The sequence below is a fragment of the Chionomys nivalis genome, chromosome 21, assembly GCF_950005125.1.
Source record: "Chionomys nivalis chromosome 21, mChiNiv1.1, whole genome shotgun sequence".
NCBI classification, from domain to species: Eukaryota; Metazoa; Chordata; class Mammalia; order Rodentia; family Cricetidae; genus Chionomys; species Chionomys nivalis.
This window is the reverse complement of record NC_080106.1, coordinates 56523329-56531755: the sequence shown is the minus strand read 5'-3', so window position 1 is coordinate 56531755 and position 8427 is coordinate 56523329.

Genomic DNA, 8427 nt, shown 5'->3' with positions numbered 1-8427 from the left:
GTTCATTTAAAAATGTAATGTATATAGGTTGTTAATGGATAATCATCGATAATTGTCAAGCTTTTAGTCATGTTAGTTAGATTTTCTAGATGTGCATAGATATATTTCAGCTAGATAGGCATTCTTCATATCTTTCAAAGACTGCAGAATATGGCATTTAATGTTTTAATAACTTAGGGCTTTTTATGAAAATGAGACACATCTGCTCCTGACAGCACCAATCTACTTCAAGAGGAAGATGGGCATCGAAGAGGCTCCTTATGGAGTTTGATAGCTATTTGGGCAAGAAACTGCTCTTGCCTGTACTGTTGCATAAACTGGACACAGAGAACCCTCAGAGAGAGGACTGCTGAACTTGCCTAAAGGTGAGATGGATTTTCGGGGTTCCTGACTCATAAAAGAGTCTGCGAGACATTCTGCAGGACACAGCAAAAAGTGACTGAACTGTCTTTGGAATTTCCTGCTTGATGAAAATGTCTGTTGAATACTATGGGCCTGAAGGCTGAAGATGGATGCCCCAACGGTACAAAAGAACTTAGGGTGACTGTCCAGGCAGTGAGATGTCTCTGTCATTTCTAGAGTTTTGGATTTCTTGTTTGCTTAGGTAATATTATATCTTCTGGAGTCTTTGATGGAGTTGAAGAATGGTTAGTTATAGTTATAGTTTTCCTTAGTTATGATAAAAGATAAAATAGATATAAATATTGTAACTGTAATTTTTACTTGATAACTGTTTTGTTATATGTAATTTTGCTGTTAAAGTTAAAGCCTTCTTTTTTTTGTTTAAACAGAAAAAGGGGAAATGATGGAGGAAGGTCATTGGTTAACTAATAAAGAAACTGCCTTGGCCCATTTGATTGGCCAACCCTTAGGTGGGTGGAGTAGACAGAAGAGAATGCTGGGAGAAAGAAGCCAAGTCAGTGAGTCGCCATGATTCTCCCACTCCAGACAGACACAGGTTAAGATCTTTCCTGGTAAGCCAGCTCGTGGTACTACACAGAATATGAGAAATGGGTTAGATCAATATGTAGGAGCTAGCCAATAAGAGGCTGTAGCTAATGGGCCAGGCAGTGATTAAAAGAATACAGTTTCCGTGTAATTATTTCGGGGCATAAGCTAGCCATGCGGGCAGCTGGGTGCCGGGGACGCAGCTCCGCCGCTCTTATTACAACACAAGGGGATCCTTCAGTGCCCTCAGGGGAGGATCTCAGCGTGTTCTAGAGGGATACAGGATCTAGGGTTGGTGAGCAGTCACTGATAGTGGATCGGTGACCTCAGGGGTGGATCTCAGCATGTTCTAGAAGGATACAGGATCTAGGACTGATGAGCAGTCACTGAGAGTGGATCAGTGCCCTCAGGGGAGGATATCAGCATATTCTAGAAGGATACAGGATTTAGGACTGATGAGCAGTCACTGAGAGTGGATCAGTGCCGTCAGGGGAGGATATCAGCATATTCTAGAAGGATACATGATCTAGGGTTGGTGAGCAGTCACTGATAGTGGATCAGTGCCCTCAGGAGAGGATCTCAGTATGTTCTAGAAGGATACAGGATCTAGGGTTGGTAAGCAGTCACTGAGAGTGGATCAGTGCCCTCAGGGGAGGATCTCATCATGTTCTAGAAGGATACAGGATCTAGGACTGATGAGCAGTCACTGAGAATGGATGAGAGGCGCAGCTGGTCTTGTAGATCTAAAACAGACCAGAGGATGATTAGTGTGGTGAGGCAGTTTTAAACAAACAGAATATATGTGGCTATTTTTGCAAGGGTCCCTCCAGTTTCACAGATGAGAATGCAATTAAAACAGAAAGAAAAGGTTGGCAAGACTTTGGGAACAGCATAGGAAACTCTTCGGTCTTCCAGACGACAACTGGTGACGTTGATTCCAGGAACTGCTTATGAACAGTTGAGATAATAAAAACGATGGCATGGTCTATGCATTTCAAAGACAAGCTTTATGGCTTCTGTGACCAGACCAAATCCAGAACGTTAAAAAGGGTAAGAAGAGTAAAAAATACATTAAAATGATGAAAATGTGATGACAAAGATGGAATTACCTTCAACTTAGGATAAGGATCCTGGCAGGGTGTATGTGACCAGAGCATTGGTGGAGGAGATGCTGAGATGATGGGTGAAAGACTCTTCCACTGTGCCCAATTTGTTCAGGAACTAGAACCCAGAATATGGACAGGGGCCAAGGCAGGGGAGGTAATGCATTGGAGAGATATTGGTAAGAAGAGATTTTATTAAATGGCAGACTTGGGAGATATTTTGTACAACAGAGTAACTCTAGTCTTATAACAATTAATTGTATACTTTAAAGTTTCTAAGAGAATAGATATTAAATGTACTAATCAAAAATTATTTATAGCTTGGTAGTATTGCTAAGGCACAAAGTCATGTACATATTAGTCAGTTTTCTTAATCATTCCACTGTGCATTTACATAAAAACATCATGCTACACATAAGAAATATATACAATTTTACTTGTTAATTAAATTATAATAAGATAATTTAAATTAATCTATACTAATACAACATATCCTCTCAAACTCATCTTTGCATGCTGCATTAACTTCCTGGAATGATGAGAAAAAAATGAATACTTGTTCTCTTGAGATAAGGTACTAATAACAGACCAAAGAACTTATTCCACCAAAATCTAATTTGGCAAACCAAAGAAGTTTAATTAGTGTTACTGATAGGAGCATTTATAAAGGCCTGCCTACAAGAGTGTGAATAACGTATGAGTGGCTACATCTCTGAAGAAGCACCTCCCTCTACCTAAGCACCCATTACCGGTTTATGTGTCTGTGGGGAAGGACACATACTCTTGTATATCACATGCTGCCTTGATAGACACCTCCTCGTAAGCCTTCTGTGCTGTCTTGTGACTTGATGTCATTTGTCTTGCATGCCCCTGTGTCCCCCCTAACATCTCATAAAACAAAAAGAAATAAAAACACCAATAACAAGAACTTCCTGGAGGTGGATACCTAAAAGTGGAAGAAGTGTAACTGGGCGATGCAGCCGAGGAAAGATATGGTTCTGTGCCTGGAAAGGAGGTTGATGAGAACCTTGGGGAGAGTCACCGAAGAGTAACAAATATCCAGGCAGGAAAGGTTTCCTAGAAAGAAGTACATAGGGGAGTGGAGTCTTCTCTCCAAAGTGATGATCATTAATATCACTCCATTTCCAGCCAAATCCAGCAAGTAAATCGTTATGAACATCATAAAAAAGATGGGCTGCAGCTCATGGGCACTGGTCAGACCAAGCAAGAGGAAACCATTCCCCGAAGTGGCATTCTCCATCACTAAGGGAAAATATACGGAAAGCAATGTGTTTTATTTTCTTAATTTAAACTATTACTCTTAGGGACTAAGTGAAAAGCAAGCTGACTTTATGGAGGAACCTAGGGTGAGCTGCTGTGAAGAGCATTTGGGAGTCAGGGCTCATTTACTTACAACAAAGTTAGAAATCAGTATATATGATAACTTCCAAACCTCTAAAATTGTTTCTGACTAATAAGAGAAGCAAACCAGATATAGATAAGGACACTTTTTGCAGGATCTAACCATAACTTTCCACACAGCATGAGAATCAAGGTTTAGACCTGTTGAAGCACAAAGACTAAGAGAGTAATTGTTTATCTTCTGATTTAGGTTCTGATAATCCTACAGACACAGCCTAGTGGGAATTTCCCCCACTTCTCCTGAAACTCAAACACTGACAAGGGGTGTCTACATCCTCCCTGACCACCTAAATCTTCAGTGAGTTAAAAGGAAGATTGTGAGTTTGAGGCCAATCTGGGCTACAATGTGAGAGCATGTTTCAAAAGAGGGAGGGAGAAAGAAATAGAAAGGGACCAGGTGACAGAAATTATAGGTAGGAGAGGAAGGGGGAGCACACAAACCTCAAATATCATGTAAGGAAAAGTAAGGCAATCTGTATCATAGGATTGCAGCACAGCCACAGGGCTCTGAGCATAGCTCAGAAAATCTTTAAATACTAAGCAATTCCAGCAGTATCACAACACCCCATCTTCAATGAGATTATCTTGAGAGAAGGGGAGCTAGCAGGAGGAAGACAAAGTACAACATGAACACTGACGGTGAAGGGAAGGGCGGAGTAGTTTAAGAACGAGGGAAACTACCATTTGAGAAAGAAATCAACCGCACAGGCTCAACAGAATGTGGAGCCCTTGGACAGAGTTGAGGCATTGAGGAAAGAGTATGGCCCACTTTCCACCACTACCCACGGGAAGAGTCTCTGATAATTAGTGCCCAGAAAATCAGAATACAATACAAACTCCTAGTAAATAGCTTTAAATCTAAAAGAATGGTAGTCAAATACACAATCAGATGCCCTAACATGCCTTGCTGCTGGGAGCCGATTCGAGTGGCCGCCATTACAAGATGGCGCTTGGCCCCAGCCTCGCTTGCTGGACAGCTCCATTTAGGCAATGCAGTGGAACCGTGCCTCTCGTATGTGCAGTGATGATGATGTGCTTAGGGCCAATCCTGTGGCCAGGAGCATCGGCAGGCGTGCATCGGCCAATCCAGGCACGACTCCTTCCCTTACCCCCTATATAAGCAGCTGCCGTTTGGCGCTCGGAGCCCCTCGCTTCCGCTCTCCCTTCAACCAAGAGGCTCCAATAAAGCGTGATTTGGGAAGAATCCTCGTCTGGTGGTCGTCCTTTCCTGCTGGTCAGGGAGTTCGCCGCACCTTTCTATACAATTGATTAAATAACCAGCCATAAAGTATCTGAGGATATGAAGAGCTGAACCACACAGCTTCCACATTCATTTAACACATGTAAAACACTGAACTGAAAAGTAAAAGAAGTCATGATATCACTAGGGCACATTAAACATTTACTAAGTCAAGCATAGACTGAGTCTTTTTTAAAGTTTGGAGGGTTTTTTGTTTATTTTGTTTGTTTTTATTTCAGAAAGCTGAACTATTCAAATAGTTTTTTGAAACTTGAACCTGAAGAAAATAAGGCATAAATAATAAAAATAGCATGAATTTTACAATAAAAATGTATAGCAGAAAAATCAACAAAGATAAAACTTATTTTAAAAGACTGTGAAAACTAATGCCATAAGATATGTTACCAACTTAAAAGACAGTCTGTTTGCAGATATGATCAATGTTAAGAAAATAGAAAACAAATCAATCAAGTATCAACAAACACAGTGTCATGTAAAAAAAAAGAATTTACAGCCACAGCTGCGCTGTAGTCCTTCAAAACTTTAGCTTTTTCCTCAGGAAAATAAATGCTCAGCCTAGATATGGGGAGGGGGCCTTGGTCGTGCCCCTAAGTGATGTGTCAGGCTTTGTTGACTCCCCATGAAGAGCCTTGCCCTTTCTGGAGAGTGCAAGGCAGGGTGTTGGGGGAAGGGTGGGGTGGGGGAAAGGGTGAGTGGGATGGGGAGGAAGTGGGACCTGGGATGGCTGCGTGGAATGAGAAAAGACTGTTAAAAGTAAATAAATAAATGAAAATGTAAAATATATTCACATAAAATCTTACACATTGTTTATAGAATATTCATTTATTAAAACCAGGAATTCAGAGTAGAAAAGAAGTCCTTCAATCAGTGAATAGCAAAGCGAATTTTATATGCCAGAGAAAACAATTCTGCAACAACAGGAATGAACAAACTGGATGCAGTGTCTCATATTTGCCATCCTAGCACTTGAGAGACTGAAGCAGGAAGGGGACCTGCCATAAGTCCCAGTCCAGTGTGGGCTGCATAATAAAACCCTGTCTTTGAAAAACAAAAACAATTGCAAAAAAGAAATGAAAAATTCAATGAAATCCCCATGAATCTGTAAAACCAAGAGGTTTTACACTCAGGCTTTGTGCTTATTTAGCATGCTTTTAAGTAGGTATTATCTAGAAACTGAGAACAGATAAGTAGTTCCCAGCTTGGTAGAATGTGGTGTATGAAGGGGCAGATGTATAGCCACGAACATAAAAAGAATACGGACTGGTCCCCGTGGTGAAGACACTATTCTGTATTTTCAGTGCAGTGCTAGCTGTGGGGACACACAATGAGATTATGAAGGAGTAGACACAAACACAGAATGGATGAGTGCAAGGAAAGATGGTTGATCACTGGACGGATGAACTGCAGCAGCTCAATAACCTGGCTGTAATCCTCTGTTACAATTTGTTACCTCTTGAAGAATGGAGTACAGGAACACAGCATTTCTGCATTATTTAAAGTCATAACTGCATGTTACAAAGATTACAGTTAGGACTGTAGTTTGACATCAAAGTATTTACAAACAAATTGTATTTTTGAAAATACTTAAATAGGAATTTGTCACGGTGAAATTTTGTACTATTTAAATGAAGATAAATTTTCAATTCTGCCAGAATTGAATTTTTAATCAAATGCACAATTATTAAACTTTACTTGTACATGTCTCTCAACAAGTTGAAAATTATATACCATACCATTATGTTCACGTGACCATTTTAAACACAAGTAAATGAAAAGATTCTATTAAATACCCAAAACTATGATGAAATTATTACATTTGTAAAAGGAAATAGCATGTAGAATTTAGATACATATATGTATATGAATATGCTCAAAAGTAAATCTTAACTACCAGATAAACTAATAAAATATAAGTGTGTACATCTGTACATATATGCATACAGATGCACACATAGGGACATACATTCTGAATTTCAGGATGATTTGCTGATTGACAAAAAATCAAGATTCAGTACAAGGTGATCAAGGTGCTGATATTTCTCACTGAATTTTCCTTTGTGGGTAGTCAGTCCCTCTGAACATACCAGAAGAAATCATTAACCATCGTGATATCAGGAGAAAGGCCTGGAGGGCCAATGGACAAAAAAAATTATTAACCATCGTGATCTTTGGGGAATGGCCTGGAGGGCGAGTGGACAAAGGTATAGGGAATGCATGCCTCTTAGAACATTTTTTTATTTTGTTAAATATTAAAAATTATTCAAAATATAAATAAAAGCAATTGTTTTAAAACAGGAAGGGGAAATTGTACCTGACTAGAATGGTAAGATAGAAAAGTGGGCTGAGGATACACAAGTTTTAGCTCACTTATCCATTTGAAAACAGTGAGATTTGAAGTGAGTCATGGTCTATATTTTGCAGTCTATGAAATAGAGATTATTTCTGCACACCTCTTTCTCTCAAGAGCAACAAACCAAAAGGCATAAAGTAGAAATTTCACAAATTCTACAGTCAGTTATTCTTATAAGTATAGATTCATGTTTGTCTCCTTCATCACAGAGTAATATCATTGGAGATTTTCTTAATTATAATACATTCTTTCGAATTTTTGTAATTCCTCCACCATACAAAATTAAATTAGTAAATCTTTTTAGCCACTAATTGCTGTCATAAGTGACTATTGGAATAAACAATGTTCTTAATGTATTTACTACTAAATATAAAATACATATGGAGACTTAGAATGATATTATTTCCATTCATGTCAAACTCTCTGTGGTGACCTAGGCGACCCTGCACCACCGTCCCCTCTCTACTTGTCTGCTCTTGAACTTCTTGTCTCAACCTCCAAGTCTGCACCAGTTCTCTACTGGCGTGAATATTCTTACATCTGATAAATCTGCATGGATAATTCCCTCATCTCCTCCAGGTCTTCATCTTAAACGGTGTTTTCACAACTACCTCGTGTGAACACACATACACATACACAAATTGTTACCCTTCCCTGATCTGTTGGTATCAATAGAATGTTTCTTAACAACTTCAACTTAAATGCAAGTTCTAGAAAGAAACAAAACTATCCTCTCTTTCTTCACTACTGTAACCCTAGCATCCAAAACAATATCTAACATTTTACCTGTCCTCTGTGCATTTACCGGGTTAACTAATGGCTTAATATTACATACTCAGTGTTCGCTGACAAACCTCATGAGGTCATATTTTCCTTTTATAACAGTTTTATCTACACTTTACCAACAAGATTCCCCTAACTGTGGTGCTAAACTTAACATCAGAGTTTGTGAAAACAACACACCAGAACATGAGAGATTTGTGTCCTGGATTCAGTAAATGGCTTTAGCAAGGGGGGGGGCAGATGTTCTGGAATTTTGTTGTCTGGCATGGCCTGTCTGGATTAGTCAGCATCAGAAGCAGTATGAAAATTTCAACACAGACAGCAAGGAGATGCCTGCCACGAACACATATATAAGAGAAGTGTTCTAAATATAAATGTTGATAGTGGGGAATTTCAAGTATCATGAACAGAGCAGAGGACATACTAACTGACCTATGTGTGTAGCACGATTAATAAAAGCCCAGAGACAAATTTTGGGGTTCAGCCTGCAGATCGGAAAAGCAAAGCAGACAAGTCACTAGAGAGCTCTTACCTCTATGAAATCTTCAGACTTAAAAAGT